The sequence below is a fragment of the Dermacentor albipictus genome, chromosome 7 (assembly GCF_038994185.2).
Source record: "Dermacentor albipictus isolate Rhodes 1998 colony chromosome 7, USDA_Dalb.pri_finalv2, whole genome shotgun sequence".
Classification (NCBI taxonomy): Eukaryota; Metazoa; Arthropoda; class Arachnida; order Ixodida; family Ixodidae; genus Dermacentor; species Dermacentor albipictus.
This window is the reverse complement of record NC_091827.1, coordinates 25,726,909-25,743,339: the sequence shown is the minus strand read 5'-3', so window position 1 is coordinate 25,743,339 and position 16,431 is coordinate 25,726,909. Positions and strand designations below refer to the sequence as shown.

At 41.9% G+C, this 16,431-nt stretch overlaps 1 protein-coding gene and 1 long non-coding RNA gene across 2 annotated transcripts in view; both read right to left on the bottom strand.

Moving 5' to 3' along the window:
• LOC139046757 (uncharacterized) overlaps positions 1 to 16,431 on the bottom strand; it is a 72,475-nt gene that overhangs the window by 20,777 nt on the left and 35,267 nt on the right. The window lies entirely within an intron of this gene.
• Positions 6,913 to 14,442, bottom strand: LOC139047358 (uncharacterized). The gene is made up of 4 exons (XR_011507117.1): positions 13,921 to 14,442; positions 13,110 to 13,200; positions 10,195 to 10,379; positions 6,913 to 8,411 (listed from the first exon to the last, which is right to left on the bottom strand). It is a non-coding gene; the product is annotated as an uncharacterized lncRNA (long non-coding RNA).

Sequence of the window (16,431 nt, the reverse complement as noted above, 5' to 3'; positions counted from 1 at the left end):
CAGAAAGTAGTTTTTTTCGTCTTCCTCTTCTACCATATTGGAATGTGAAATGGGGTGTGATTTGTATGATATACTCTTGCATAAATTTAATGAGCATTTATTCTCGTCTGTGCCACAGATCATTGTTGCTACCACTGTAAAAGCAGGGTGCCTGTTTACAGCACCCATAGGGAACAATCTGTGAATCTTTAACGAACAGTAACGATAATGAACAATCGAATAATTTTTAGTAATTTTCAACAAATTTAGCACTCTTTGCTTTCCACTACGGTGTTTTTCAAACTCTAATATTGGCACAAGGTTTGAGTGCAGGATGTCATTTTGTGTGAAAGAGTACACTTGTGTGCATAACACCTCATCGTCAACATTCGGCTGCACAGAATGTCATTAGCTTTTGTATGCATTGGTCACTATCTCACAAACCAGTTGCTCCTTTGTTAGTTGGAATGTAGCATTTATGTAAAGCACATTTGATGTTCTAACAAAAAGCATTGTGCCCTCTTATCCCCTAATTCTCCTCACTTGATGCCTAGTGTTGTAATAGCATGGTTGACACCATGAGAGTCAGTGTGGTGAATAATTGTCTGGTGGAGTAGGGGGTGTACGTTAACTTAAGCAACTTTTCCAGACGACTTGAATCAGTATTGTGGAATGCTGGTTTTTTTTTCAATCACTGTTACCTAGTTTCACTTTGGTTGTGGCAACAAGTATAATGTAGTTCGCTAGCACTCCTGCCAACACATATAATGTGCAGGCATCTGTGTTGAAAAAAAGACCAGCTAATGGTTTGCCAGGAGCTAAGGTCCATTTAGACCATTAAATTTTGAAGTTACACCGGTGGAAATAACTGGTGAATGAAAGCACACCCAGGAGAACTGAAGCAAGACTGCGAGTCGGCCTAGTTGGAACAAATTCATCTTGAAACTTATTGTGCGCAACAAACAGGGACGAAGAATAGAAGAAACACAAGGACGAGCGCTTAACATTGTGTTTCTTCTATTCTTCGTCCCTGTTTTTTGCGCACAATAAGTTTCAAGATGAGCAGGAGAACTGACCATAATATTTTCTTTCATTATAACACCGCTGAAGCTTTGAACTGCATTTGAACTGGCTTGTTTAAAAAATGACCCATTTCCTTGTTCAAGTAAGACAAAGGTTCCACAGGAAGACAGAAACTTGAAGCCGTCAACAGCAGCATGAATATAAACAGCACTCGACGTTTTGCAATCTTGCACCTGGTTATATTATCCATCCCATTTTTTTCCACAGGCTGTTTTTTACTGTTTTATGGTCATATCCAGTTTAATTTTAATGTCCCTATTTTTAATATTTGGTTAATATATACTTTCTTCATCGGCTTGCAACAAAATATATATTCATAATGTGCCTTCATTTACCATTTGCAGTGATCTTAACCAGATGCATCTTGATGGATGGATGGATGGATGGATGCGAAACTTTAATAAGGTCCTGAGGTACGCGACTCAGCGCGCTGCGGGCCGCTCCCACGTTGGGACAGCCAGGCCTTGCCCGACCGCCGCATCGTGGGCCCTCTGGACAGCCCATAGTTGCACCCCAGCATCAGGGCTCTTGATAGCGGAGAGCCACTTTTCTTCATTGATTTCTTCTGTGCCTCGTAACGAGGGGCAACGCCAGAGCATATGATCTAGGCTAGCGATGTCATTGCAATGCCTGCAAGAACTAGTGGCATAGGTGTCGGGATAAATTTTGTGGAATAAAGCCGGGCTGGGATAAGAGCCTGTTTGCAGTAATCTGAGGGTCAATGCCTGCGCTCTATTTAACTTCTTGTGTGGAAGGGGAAACTCTCTCCTGACGAGATAAAAGTGCTGCGCAATTTCGTTATATGTGGTCGGTTGATCTCTATTCTCCACCGCTGCGGGCCGGCGTTGGAGTTCTCCATGGTCGCGGAAAGTGAGACCTCGCGCCTTGGAGTGGGCCAGCTCGTTGAGGTTTCTGGGATACAAAATTTATTTTCCTTAATTCTTCGTTTTCCTTTTTCAAAAGTGCAAACTGTTTATTTTGATACCTATTTTGTCTTCTGGGAAGATTGGTTCTACTGGATTAATGACTGCATACATGTGTACATCGTTTTCTGTTTTGGTCACCCCTACTCTTGGCAAGTACTGACAGCATTGCTCATACCCGCTCCATCACGATCACCACTGCTAAGCACACCCTTCCTTCCTTTATTTTAACACTGTGGCTTCTCTTGACCTATTATATGCACCAGTTACTTCTCCCCCAATGAGGCTAGGGGCCAGTGAGATATGCACAATCCCACAACACAGCCAAGGAAAACATTTGCTACCCTAATGACAAGCACCTATGTCGAAATGTTGGCTACAGCAACATCCCTTGTGCCAGCAATGTTGATCTACTTACATGTTTTTCTAACACAGAAGTTACTGCTTTCTCGTGTTCTGTGATTAAACTTTTTTGCCGCTTTCTTTAGGATGGATATTCACGAAGACTATTTGTTTCTCCTAACAGCAGCAAGTTTATCCTTGCAAGTGTTTGGAGTCAAGAACAACTTTCACCAGGAAGAAGTGCAAGACAAGTGATTGAAGAAAATAAAGTTGCTTCTGTGATCTAAGAACTTGAGGACTGAAATGTTGCACCTTTTTGTGTATATGCTATGCAGCGCATTCATATCACAAAGTGCAAAGTGTTTTATCTCTGCAGCCATGTCAGTGTGTTGGCAAGACAATTTTCTCAATGGTGACCTGCTGCTTTGACTATGAGCTGCCTTCATGACATTTGCATTAAAGGAGATGTACTATCGTGGACAAAAGTACCCTGGAAGTGCGAGCGTTGACCAAATTGCATTTCTGCTCAAGACCGCTGAAAACAGTGGGTCACGTATGCACATGCTGAACGCAGATGGTGGCACGGCTGATCCCAGCAAATAGCACACCAATGAAATTCGGTCGACTCTCGCACGTCCTGGGCAATTTTGTGCCCGATGGCACATTCTTCGAATGGATATGCTCTGCAAGAAGAAATACGGGAAGCACCTGTACTTTAACGGTTATAGTACAGATTCAGAATACAGAATCTTCCGTTTTCTAGATACAGAAGCACTCGTATCTTGTATTACGATCTCCTTTTCTACAGTTGTCCGTTCTACGGAAATGACCGTTCTTAATTTACGGAAGAGTGTTCGGTCACAAATTACCAGCAAATTTTCTGTAAAGTAAGGCAAATTTTTTTTACAGTGTAGGTCGTCGAAGTGGCAGCAGGTGTCGGAGGCGGCTGAGTCGAGTTGTCATCGCCAGGAGCCATGAAGCTAGGCTCGACGTACCGTCCACTGCGAAGCTCCGTGACGAGGTAGAGGGAACGTCCACCTCCACCAGATATGTTACGTAAGAAAACGCAAATAAAAAACTATATACGAGTATATTTACAACGTAATACGCCGCACTTGGCCAAGAGGCAACAGCCCGCGCTAACCTCTAATAGTCGTCGTCTTCTTACTGCTCGCTTCTTCGTCATCGGTAATACTATTCCGTAGCAATATTATTTGGCATTTAAGCTTGTAAACATTCATTACAAACTAAATTAACAATGATGGAATACTTAAGCGTGACTCAATGAGGACGTAGAAACAGGCCCACGGAGACAGCACTGTCTTTGTGTGTCTGCTGTACGTCCTTGTTTTGTCACGCTTACACATTATATCACGGATTCAAACCAACTACACTGTAAAAAAAATTTGCCTTACTTTACAGAAAATTTGCTGGTAATTTGTGACCGAACACTCTTCCGTAAATTAAGAACGGTCATTTCCGTAGGACGGACAACTGTAAAAAAAGAGACCGTAATACAAGATACGAGTGCCTCTGTATCTAGAAAACGGAAGACTCTGTATTCTGAATCTGTACTATATCCGTTAAAGTACAGGTGCTTCCCGTATTTCATCTTGCAGAGCATATCCATTCGAAGAATGCGCCATCGGGGACAAAATTGCCCAGGACGTGCGAGAGTCGACCGAATTTCATTGGTGTGCTATTTGCTGGGATCAGCCGTGCCACCATCTGCGTTCGGAATGTGCATACGTGACCCACTGTTTTCAGCGGTCTTGAGCAGAAATGCAATTTGGTCAACGCTCGCACTTCCAGGATACTTTTGTCCACGATAGTACATCTCCTTTAATGCAAATGTCATGAAAGCAGCTCATAGTCAAAGCAGCAGGTCACCATTGAGAAAATTGTCTTGCCAACACACTGACATGGCTGCAGAGATAAAACACCTTGCACTTTGTGATATGAATGCACTGCATAGCATATATACAAAAAGGTGCAACATTTCAGTCCTCAAGTTCTTAGATCACAGAAGCGACTTTATTTTCTTCAATCACTCGTCTTGCACTTCTTCCTGGTGAAAGTTGTTCTTGACTCCAAACGCTTGCAAGGATAAACTTGCTGCTGTTAGGAGAAACAAATAGTATTCGTGAATATCCATCCTAAAGAAAGCGGCAAAAAAGTTTAATCACAGAACACGACAAAGCAGTAACTTCGGTGTTAGAAAGACATGTAAGTAGATCAAGATTGTTGGAACAAGGGATGTTGCTGTAGCCAACATTTCGACATAGTTGCTTGTCATTAGGGTAGCAAATGTTTTCCTTGGCTGTATTGTGGGATTGTGCATATCTCACTGGCCCCTAGCCTCATTGGAGGAGAAGTAACTGGTGCGTATAATAGGTCAAGAGAAGTCAAAGTGTTAAAATAAAGGAAGGAAGGGTGTGCTTAGCAGTGGTGATTGTGATGGAGCGGGTATGAGCGATGCTGTCAGTACTTGCCAAGAGTAGGGGTGACCAAAACAGAAAACGATGTACCCATGTAAGCAGTCATTAATCCAGTAGACCTAATCTTCCCAGAAGACAAAATAGGTATCAAGATAAACAGTTTGCACTTTTGGAAAAGGAAAACGAAGAATTAAGGAAAATAAATTTTGTATCAAGATGCATCTGGTTAGGATCACTGCAAGTGGTAAATGAAGGCGCATTATGAATATATATTTGGTTGAAAGCCGATGAAGAAAATATATATTAACCAAATATTAAAAAATAGGGACATTAAAATTAAACTGGATATGACCATAAAACAGTAAAGAACAGCCTGTGGAAAAAAATGGGATGGATAATATAACCAGGTGCAAGATTGCAAAACGTCGAGTGCTGTTTATATTCATGCTGCTGTTGACGGCTTCAAGTTTCTGTCTTCCTGTGGAACCTTTGTCTTAATTGAACAAGGAAATGGGTCATTTTTTAAACAAGCCAGTTCAAGTGCAGTTCAAAGCTTCAGCGGTGTTATAATGAAAGAAAATATTATGGTCAGTTCTCCTGCTCATCTTGAAACTTATTGTGCGCAACAAACAGGGACGTAGAATAGAAGAAACACAATGTTAAGCGCTCGTCCTTGTGTTTCTTCTATTCTTCGTCCCTGTTTGTTGCGCACAATAAGTTTCAAGATGAATTTGTTCCAACTAGGCCGACTCGCAGTCTTGCTTCAGTTCTCCTGGGTGTGCTTTCATTCACCAGTTATTTCCACCGGTGTAAGTTCAAAATTTAATGGTCTAAATGGACCTTAGCTCCTGGCAAACCATTAGCTGGTTCTTTTTCAACACAGATGCCTGCACATTATATGTGTTGGCAGGAGTGCTAGCGAACTACATTATACTTGTTGCCACAACCAAAGTGAAACTTGGTAACAGTGATTGCAAAAAAAAACCAGCATTCGACAATACTGATTCAAGTCGTCTGGAAAAGTTGCTTAAGTTAACGTACACCCCCTACTCCACCAGACAATTATTCACCCCACTGACTCTCATGGTGTCAACCATGCTATTACAACACTAGGCATCAAGTGAGGAGAATTAGGGGATAAGAGGGAACAATGCTTTTTGTTAGAACATCAAATGTGCTTTACATAAATGCTACATTCCAACTAACAAAGGAGCAACCGGTTTGTGAGATAGTGACCAATGCATACGAAAGCTAATGACATTCTGTGGAGCAGAATGTTGACGATGAGGTGTTATGCACACAAGTGTACTCTTTCACACAAAATGACATCCTGCACTCAAACCTTGTGCCAACATTAGAGTTTGAAAAACACCATAGTGGAAAGCAAAGAGTGCTAAATTTGTTGAAACTTACTAAAAATTATTCGATTATTCATTATCCTTACTGTTTGTTAAAGATTCACAGATTGTTCCCTATGGGTGCTGTAAACAGGCACCCTTCTTTTACAGTGGTAGCAACAATGATCTGTGGCACAGACAAGAACAAACGCTCATGAAGTTTATGCACGAGTATATCCTACAAATTACACCCCATTTCACATTCCAATATGGTAGAAGAGGAAGACGAAAAAAAAACTACTTTCTGGTGGAGGATGCATACCCCAGAATAGAAGAAACAAGTGTACCCTAACCATTGCTGCTGCCGATGCCTGTGCACTAGCAGTTACATATAATATGGCAGTTACAATTGTTTTTCCATAAGCACTGCAAGCTGCGGCCAGTTTAACAGTACACAGCTGTAATAAATTTAGGGCAAGCTAAAGCTCTCTAATGGATTTATCTCATATGACACAATTGGAATGCAATATTCTGCAAATAAGTGAAGCGCGATGTGCCATCCCATACAATGAAACACCTTTGAAGAATCTGAATCACCACCTGCACTCTTAGGCAAAGTTACACCCTTTGGAGTGCCCTTTCTGCCACACAACAATAATCGTTATTTGCCTTGATGCGTTTCCTTTCTTGAAGACGCCACACCCGCTACTTTGTTGTCGGGGATGCTATCATGCTGATAACGCGCATGCCGTTCGTTACTGGAAAGCACAGGGCTCACAGCGTTAAAGAAAGGAAATGCATAAAGGCAGATGACAATTATCCTTGTGTGGAAGAAGGGGCACTTCAAAGGGTGTAACTCTGCCCAAGAGTGTGAGCCGTGACGAGGGAAAAGAGTGTGTTCTATGTAAAGTAGTGCACCTGTATAACCTAAAGCTTTGGAGAATGCATTTAGTATGAGCTGGGAAGGTTCCTAATTTTAATTGCACACAGTGAAAACCTCCATGCAGTTTTGCAAAATGCAAACCCCCTACCTTTTTGTTGTTCAAACGTAATGACACGTAGGGCCATAACATGTACATTACGGGTTTCGTTCCCAAACAATCAAAGTGAATAGCACCACCCTAAGTGTTATGTGCCTTCTTGTTAGTGTCGAATGCTGCGATCGGCAGAGAAACGGATTTCTGGAGCAATATAAAGTATTAGGTGCTGTGATCTCAATTCTTTCACTGCTGTTTAAGCATTATCAGGTCCTAAAGTAAAGAAACGAGGAATAAATACATGCATATTTCATGTTACAACCCTCCTAAGTATTTAGTAGTCTGGATTATGAAGGATTCCAGATTTACAATGCAGGACAGACTTTATTCCACTGAAAGAATGGCATCATGCCAATGATTCTGCATTTGGTGCTATATTTATTTGTATTTAGTTCAGTTGGAATGTGTGTGTATCGTCAGCGATATCGCTTGACATGTTTTATATTGACTGTTTTCTAAATTCAGGCAAATTCGTATTCGCAAATAACCTTGTATGACACCAAGAACTTGCTTAGCAGGAGTATTTCTAACATTTGCAAAATATGAGGCTCTTGAATGCATATCTCAGCCTGGGGTACACGCCGCCCCCTAATCTCATCAGCAAGTTTCTGGAACTCATCTACGAGGTTTCTTATGATGAATGTAAAGTTGCTTGAATGGGAGAAATAGGGAATTTATAACAGGTGAATTATGCAGCATAAGACTGATGTCAGCAAGAAGCAAGCATCAAGAACTATAAAATGAAGACTATAAAATGCAAGAATTATTTGGGATGATTTAAAATTCTGGCATTGGAACGAAATGTCTTTCAATCTATATATAAACTCTGATTATTCACTCTACTACCACGACCTTCATTAGAAACATTCATAATCATTATCCTATCTATGCCACATCATCCTAGATAATATTCAAGCCTTCATAAGCTGCTTTTTTTACTGCTAATTCTCTGTGGGAAAGAGGTGTCCGTATGAAGACCACATCATATACTTATTACCCGTTTTTTGATAAATGATAAGGGAAAAACTTCACACCAAAAATGCATTGAGCTTGAGCAAGTTCTGCGTTTGATGCTGTTGATTATTTTTTCCCTTTGCCATCATTGACCCACCTGGTTAGCTGAGTAGACAGAAAAGCTGCAGGAGAAAGGTGGGGGTGCCAAACCAGACTTGTGCCCCAGGGGACCTTTTCACGGTCACTGGAGGAACTGCCTGTGGCCTGGCATCTTCCTTGAGGGCCACGGCCATGTCTAAGAAACCTTGTCTCCACAGGCTGCACAAAGATAATTTGCTGAGCTAAGTCTTTTTCTTAAAAGAACCCATTTAAGTTGTATTCGTGGCTTTGCACCACAAAACTGACACATGACTGGCCACTGAAAACACTTTATGTGTATTCGCAGGCTTATTCCTTGGAAAAACACTTTTATGTAGCACACAATGAGTAACAGTAACAAAAAATGTATCAGGAGGCTTTCATATTGCTCTACAACTTTTCATTGACACATTTCATTTAATTATTTGAGATAATTAATAACTAATTAAGAATTATGTAATTAGGCAGAATGCACAATATAATCAGAGTATCTCCAAGCGATGGCAAACATTACCTTCATTTTGTCTAGTTACATCGCATTTACATATTTCTAAATCTTGGTGCATGATAGTTAAGACACCCTGTAGATCAAAAAACAATATTAAAATTTTCATAATCATCTCCTGCGTGTTATTGGTGGCTATGGCTGCTTCAAGTTATTCTTTCAGTATGGTACAAGCAGTTTTGAAGTGAAATTGTTTTGCATCGAGGGCATGTAATCTAGGCAATCAAGCAAAAGGTCAAGTTGTGTTCACTAAGCTGCAGAAAAGGAAACAAGACACAACACATAATAAACAATGCAAAATTTGAAAATTTAAACTGAACAAGAAATCAGTGTTTGAAAACACAGAAAAAAAGCCAGCAGCTTACATCGAATACACCCTTGCTATGTACTCTAAGTGAAGTTGTTACCGCAATGCTTGGGCACCATATGAACGTAACAATCAACAACTTCGAGCAGAATATTAATACCACTAAATGAACTGGCCTTTGAAGATTCTTGATCTGAAATCCTCAACGACTTGTTCTGGTGTTTAATCTGTCAAGCTCAATCTGTATTCTCAAAAGCTGGCTCTCGGCCATAATTTCTCTAAACGCAACATCAGCTTAAATCTCAAGATAGGGTTCACCTGTAAATAAAGTGGATAATGCATGGCAAACATCATGAACTCTCTTACATGTTAACCAGAGGGTTCACTCATGCAGCCATGAAATTGTGATGCAGACACGATATATTGAAGCTGGTTTTGTCAAGTGTTTCATGCTTCCAAGGCTTCTTCAGTTGTGAAAGCTGTCTCCGTTAGCTAAATAAGCGATGAGAATAAAAAAAGAACTTTAACATGCTCACAATATGTTGACCATTTGCAAGTAAACAGCAGCCTTTTTGGCACCCAGGTTGCCTGGTGCAAATCTACTATGCCACAGTACTTGGGTTACCCAGTACCAGCCACTTTAAAATGCAATGTGTTCAGAACGCTTTCCCTCTGTTTGTCTGCTTTGGAAACAGTTTAACATGTGTTCAGTAGGCGTCGAGAAAGGGGACAGAAAACACTGTGCACCACTGATTTCTAACATGTTTCGCTGGATACAGCACACCGCACCGGATGCAGGTGAAGCCAGTGGAAATGCGATGTCATGCAGTCGCTTGTCCTGGAAGCAGGGCATATGGTGGACTAACTAGTGCGTGCGATCAGATAATATTGCTGCCGAAAAACTTTGTGGTTTTTCACATTTTAGGAGGTCTCTACATGTCTGGTAAGCACTTTTATGACAATCTGAACCCGTATACGATAGTGTTCTCTTACATCAAGTTTTTTCTGATTTACCAGTGTTTCCATTGCACGCCACTTATGTTAGCGACACTGTAGACACTACAATGGAAAAATTCTGGACACCTCGAAACACTGCTTGGGTAGTTTATGGCACATCAGGCAGGCATGTGAGGGGAAGAAATGCTACACACCCGTGCAACAAAGTGCTGCCGCAAAGTTGTCAAGCACCAACTTCCGGGACAAGGCCGGCTTCAGTCGAGGGCGCTCGATGTGCTGTTCATCCCCTGTAGTAGAGATTAGTGGCGTGGACCCTCTTATACTGGCTGTCTTTTCTGGTCGGAACCTTGGCAACAGCTTCCACCATACTTTTTTGAACCTGCGTCACATCACTGTGCATTGATTGTATGGCTTTATTGTGCTACACATTCTATCAAATAATTAAAAAATACAGTTCACACATTTTTACTACTGTATATAGACAGTCTAGTTGCTATACACGCCAAACATTACCATTCCTCTGACAGAATGCAACAATAGAAGCGTACACTGTAAATCTACACTAAAATTTAAATTGATGTGACACCATATGAGCATACAGTATGCTTACTGTATGCTTTAGCCCTGTGTCAAGTAAAAGTTAATTGTCAATCATTTATGGTGTATTTCTACTTATTCTGGGTCATCAAACTGTACAATCAATGTTCCAAGTTTACACAATGTTGGCTTTTGATTGCCTATGTGATCCGTTTCCTACTTACGCATGCAGTAATCCCACTGTAATAAGGAAAAAGAGAATTGGAAATGCCGTGATAATCTTCTACATTTGATGAGGGCAGGAGCAATGACCAATAGCATGTGGTTGAAGCTACATAATTACTCAGTTTTCACACAGCTTAATTATTCAGCAAGTAATAAAGAGCTATCCTGTGCACCTCTGCATGACCAATAAAATCTGACTGCTTGACACTGCACTAAGGCTTGGTACTGTTCGGCAGTTCAGCTTTGGTTTTCTGATATACAGAACTGTTTAGGTACCAGTAGTTTACTTTGCGATAAAATGGAGCTTGGAGCACTGGTCATTTGCACATAAATAATGCGACAGCAAATATAACAAAAGGATAGGAATATGGGTCCCTTGGAAAAAGTACATACACATTATGATTATAATGTGATGTGATGCCACAATGAAACAGAAAGCAACGCATAGAAGTGGACGGCGCTTCCATGCCACCAAGGTTATTGGACAGACAGTACTTCAGAAGTGCCCGCAACACAATGTGTTGGCGGGCTAGTTGGTGTGAATCCATAAATACTTTGTTAAGCGCAAAACAATGGACACAAGAAAGACGACTGGCACAAGGCGCTACAGTCAACTGACATCACTTTATTGCGTCGCTCCTTTATAAATAGTAGAATCTAGAAGAACATCCGCAGTGAGCCCCATGCGCAGAGACCACCAACAACCAATCACAAGAGCGTACTCATGCGACGGGATCCAAAAAACCATATTGAGCACTGCACAAGGTTAAAGAAAGCACACTAATGCACTGTGACCCCAATGACTGTATGAAGAAAGCTTCCGATAACTCTCAGGCGGTGGTATCACAGCACTTTTTCAAAATTGTAGTATCACGAAACATGGCTTTGCACTTTTATATTTTACAATGTTGAGCCAAATGGGAACCTGTGCCTGTTGGTATGGATCGCTTAGGTTCGCAATGTTTCGTGATGCTACGATTTTGAAAAAAAGAGCCGTGATACCACCGCCAGAGAGTTATCGGAAGTTTTCTTCATACAGTCATTGGGGCCACAGTGCATTAGTGTGCTTTCTTTAACCTTGTAAAGTGCTCAATATAGTTTTTTTTTTGGATTCTGTCGCATGAGTGTGCTTTTTTGATCAGATGTTGGTGGTTCCTGCACATGGTGTTCATAGACCACGTTCTTCTAGATTCTGCTGTCTACAAAGGAGGGACCGAATAAAGTGATGTCAGTTGAGAGTAGCGCCTTGTTCTGTCGTCTTTCTTGTGTCCGTTGTTTTGTGCTAAAAAAGCAATGATGTATTCCTTGTGTGTGTTTGAAGACAGCTCCACACGCAGCAGCGTATCCAGTATTGCTGCCCAGTGGTTTAGCTCGCCGCAGTATGAAGTGCCACAAAACATAAGGAGAGAAACCTGCATTATAGGCTTGTTGCAAACAAGAATATAACGTGATGTGCATTCTGAGGCCAGAAACTATAAAAAAAATTTCATGATGCACCGCTGTGCAAGGTTTTATAGCAAAGTCAAATACATTTAGTGCAAATATGACACTATGATGATGCACAATGGTGGTAATCTGTAATAATATAAAAGGTGCCTTAATGTTACAACAAAAGCTGACATTACTTAATAATAGCCCTGTAAAATTTAACATGCAGGGGCACCGCTTGGTTAAACAATAATGATGTATTGTCTATGTACACAAGTATTACCCACGCATTTCTGCCATTGTCTAAATGGCATAAATGAATGGGTAATACTTGTATACATAGATATTACATCTCTATTGTTTAACCAAGTGGGTAAACTATGTCTGCCTGACACAAGATTAGAATTAAACCATAAATTATACATAGTCATCCTAAGAGTAACACCTCATTTGCACTTCACAGTAAGTAGACGCCCGTTGATGCCAGCCTCTCCCAATGCTAAACTGTGTTGCATGCTCTACAGAGAAATCATAGTGGTATCACTCAACTCTGAAGCAATTCAGGACTGCAGCACTGTAGAAGACATCTACAAATGTCCCATTTCATGTATAACAGCCTGAATTGCTTGCACATCTTACCAAGTGCAAATTCAAATTTCTTTTTGTTTAGCATTTTTGCCTGCTAGACCACAATCCAATGTCATCAATATATTAACATATTACTTCAAAGAACCTAATTTGGCTTATAGATTAACACCTTTGCACACTGCCACAGCTCCACTCTGTCATATGCGTTGCAATCATAAAGGAGTGCTGGTCCACCAGCACTCCAATGTCACTAACAGTGTTCACCTACACAGCTAAGTAAACGGTCATGATACAGGTGGCAAATAGCTATGAGAAAAAAAAATCCACTCACCTTGAGAGCTATAATACTGCAATAACTTGATAGAGATGGACCCATTGCAGGCAGCAGACCTCTTCTCAGCTCCAGCACAACAGCAACTTGCCTTTCAGTAAAAGAAAAGGATTGATTAGTAATGATAAGTTACCTTGTTTTTGCTGAGTATAAATACAATCTGACTTTCATGCATATCCACTCTCCGCTTTAGTAATACAACTGAATTATTCGTCAAATAAACGAGTCTATGATGATACCATTCGCATCTCTTGTATGTCCAAATTTTTTCGCACTGATACCCCGTTTACTGCTTGCTTAGTGGCACGAATGCCTTGACTGCCCAGACATCATTCGAAGGAATACGTCTTGCTGCACCGTTTGCGGTGCAGCAAGACGTTTTTTTCTGGTCACAATTAAAACGTGCATCCAAGCAAGAAAGTAACGATCACAGGTAGTGAGCGACTGCTATTGCCTCGAACGTTTATTTCCGTATTTTAGCAGAAGTTCTTGTGTCGGATACAGTATGCTCTCAAGCCAATACAAGCGTCAATACAAGAGCTCAACTAAACGCAGTTTTATTCTACGCTTTTAACGCGAGTGAACAAAAGGTTAGAAGTACCTCGCGGAAATTCCGATCGAGCCAATCACGCTACGACTGGAATCGATCTGAAAAGATAGGTTGATCCCTTTCCCCATTCATGCGTCATTTTTGCCCTAAGACGTTGCATAGTAGTCTTTTGAAACAATATTTCTGTTCGCGACACCGGCTTACCACACATCATTTTAACCCCCACGTTATGCGAACCAAATAAGATTAAAATGGGCTTACCTCATGAGCAAGTTACGAGCGCGCGTAGACTGTTGAACACCCGTTGAGAGCAAGCAGGCTATCCGTGTCCAAGCGCATACGTGCACCCAAACACAGGACAACTTCTTCGATGCCGCAGCGAGCAGAGTTTTGTACACGAAGTGAAAGACATCCAGCGCAAATATCTCCGCGCGATGACGGCAAATAACGAGCGCACAAGCGTACACAACACAGCAACAAATTCGGAACTTTGCCAATTCGAACGTGCCGAGACCCAAGCAGCGTAACCATCCATCGTTTCTGTTCTTCGCTCCCGATGCGTCAATCTCTCTTCCTTGGGCTCCTGCATCCACCCTTGAGTACAAATGAAGAGATATTTACGGCGAATTAACAACATTTACAACATGACTCGAAAAATGCCGGCTGACTACACATGTGCATCTCTGTCTGCCACACCTAACGGACGCGGAGCGCGCGCTGCCCCCTGGTGTCGCACTCTGAGCGCGGAGAACCGAACAGAATCGGTTTCGTTTTCGCATTTCTGCTCTAGTTACTGGAACTGCAATATAATTGCTTGACAATTAATTGAATTCTAAAAGAGGAGAAAGCTTTCTCTCCCACAAGTTAGTGCGTTTTATACAAAGGGAGAGAGAATTCAAAAGGCAGAAAGGCAGGGAGGTCAACCAAAGCATTCGCTACTGGCGATAGCAAACCCCTGTGCTATAATGAAGTGCAAAGCAGTGCACTGCGATGCGTCCATAAGCACTAGTACAGGGATAATTTGGGCTGGATGGTGCATGTAATGAACGGGTAAATAATGAGTTGTGTCATAAAATTACCCATGCATAAAGCACGCGGAACTAATGGTATTGCATTTTAGGTCAAAAAGAAATAAAGCTTGAATCGTTACATCTCGACACTGGGCATTCTTTCTTTCCGAAATATTTTTTTCTTCTTTTTGACAGTATACACAGTACTAGCACAGTAATAGGTCCTTCATCTTCAGTCACCTTCCAGTAGTTTACACACATGTCGGTGCATGTTCGCGTTCTTTATTCTACCGTACAAGAACGAGCACGCTTACCGGTCTTGTTTGAAATGAAGCGCCAAATGTTTGCGATTACACCTTACCGCAAGAATTAACACATGAACAGTGAAGATTATGCGTAATCGATTTGTCTCAATGAATGGGCAGTTATTGTCAGAGACGAGATATTTTGTAAATATCATGGGAATGAGTTCAACCAACTACATTGCAGTTCAGCAGTGCCCTTTGACACTTGGGTTAATTGTTGGCCGCATTCGAAAATTTCCTCCGACCGTTGTACTTGGATCTATAGGCCGCCAGTCCCCTTCGAGACCATTTATTGCCAAATGTAAACGCAGTTACGGTCATTATACCACTCCCTGCGTTTCGGTACTGATTTAGAGTGCGCACAATTTTTGGCGTATAGAGCACCAATGTCATTCCCAGTGCGTATAGCCGTTATATGATTACAGTGAAAATGTCCGTAAAGCTGAATACGGAGAGCACTTTCCGTATATTAACGGCAGATTTTGCCGTATTTTTGAAATTTGACATACTTTCCGTATTTTTATCTGCAGTTCTCCGTATAATGACAGAAATCCCCCGTAAAATTACGGAAATTTTTTACAGTGTAGCCCGTCAGCGTGTTCTAACTAAATTAACCAGCACGGTGGTACGCGCGCAGAGGTAAACAAGAAAACACATCGATCGATGACAGCGAAAACTGTCTGTGAAAAAGCTGGAGTTAAGAATCGCGGCAGCAGCTCCGAGCCAGTTGACCTCCATGCATATATATAGCTTCACTGCGTACGAAACGTCGACAGCACAGTGCATACGAAGCTATCGGTGCTACGCGCACTCTGCAAACATCGCAAATCGCTTTGGAGATGAGGCACGTGTGGGCGCCCACTCTAGCCACGTCGCAGTGCGCTTTCAAGACACACGAGCGCCAGCAACCTGGCCCTATGACGCCCGCCAAAGGCGTTTACTACGGCGTCCGCGATTCACGTTCTAACGCTCTAGTAGACGCCACGGTTGTGTCCACTCTGTACGGAGTGGCTGGCGAGGAGGACATCGAAGCAACACAGCGGCCGCCATAGAAGAACGCCCCACCTCCCTCGCCTCAGCCCTCCTGCTTCGCGCGCCGAAGGAGAGGGCGCGCATCCGGGCCGCGTTCCTCGCTCGCGCACGCGATATTCAACTGTGTTCGCTGGCTCACTCTCACACGCTTTCACTCATAGGGAAACTCAAGGCGACGGCAACGGCACATATCCGGCTGGAGTGTCCATATAATTGCTATCACAATGCCACAAATGTCTAAGGAGAACAGATTCTATGTAGGCTTTTGTGCAATTTTTGATGATAGTGAAATAGAAGCCTTGTTATCGGTACCTGTGCGCCAGACTTAGAGTGTTGTAGCCATTATCAAAATTCCAATTTTGCGAAAATTCAATGCCAAACAGGTGAAATCCCCGATGCGTCTGGGCAGTCTCTAGATGCGCCTT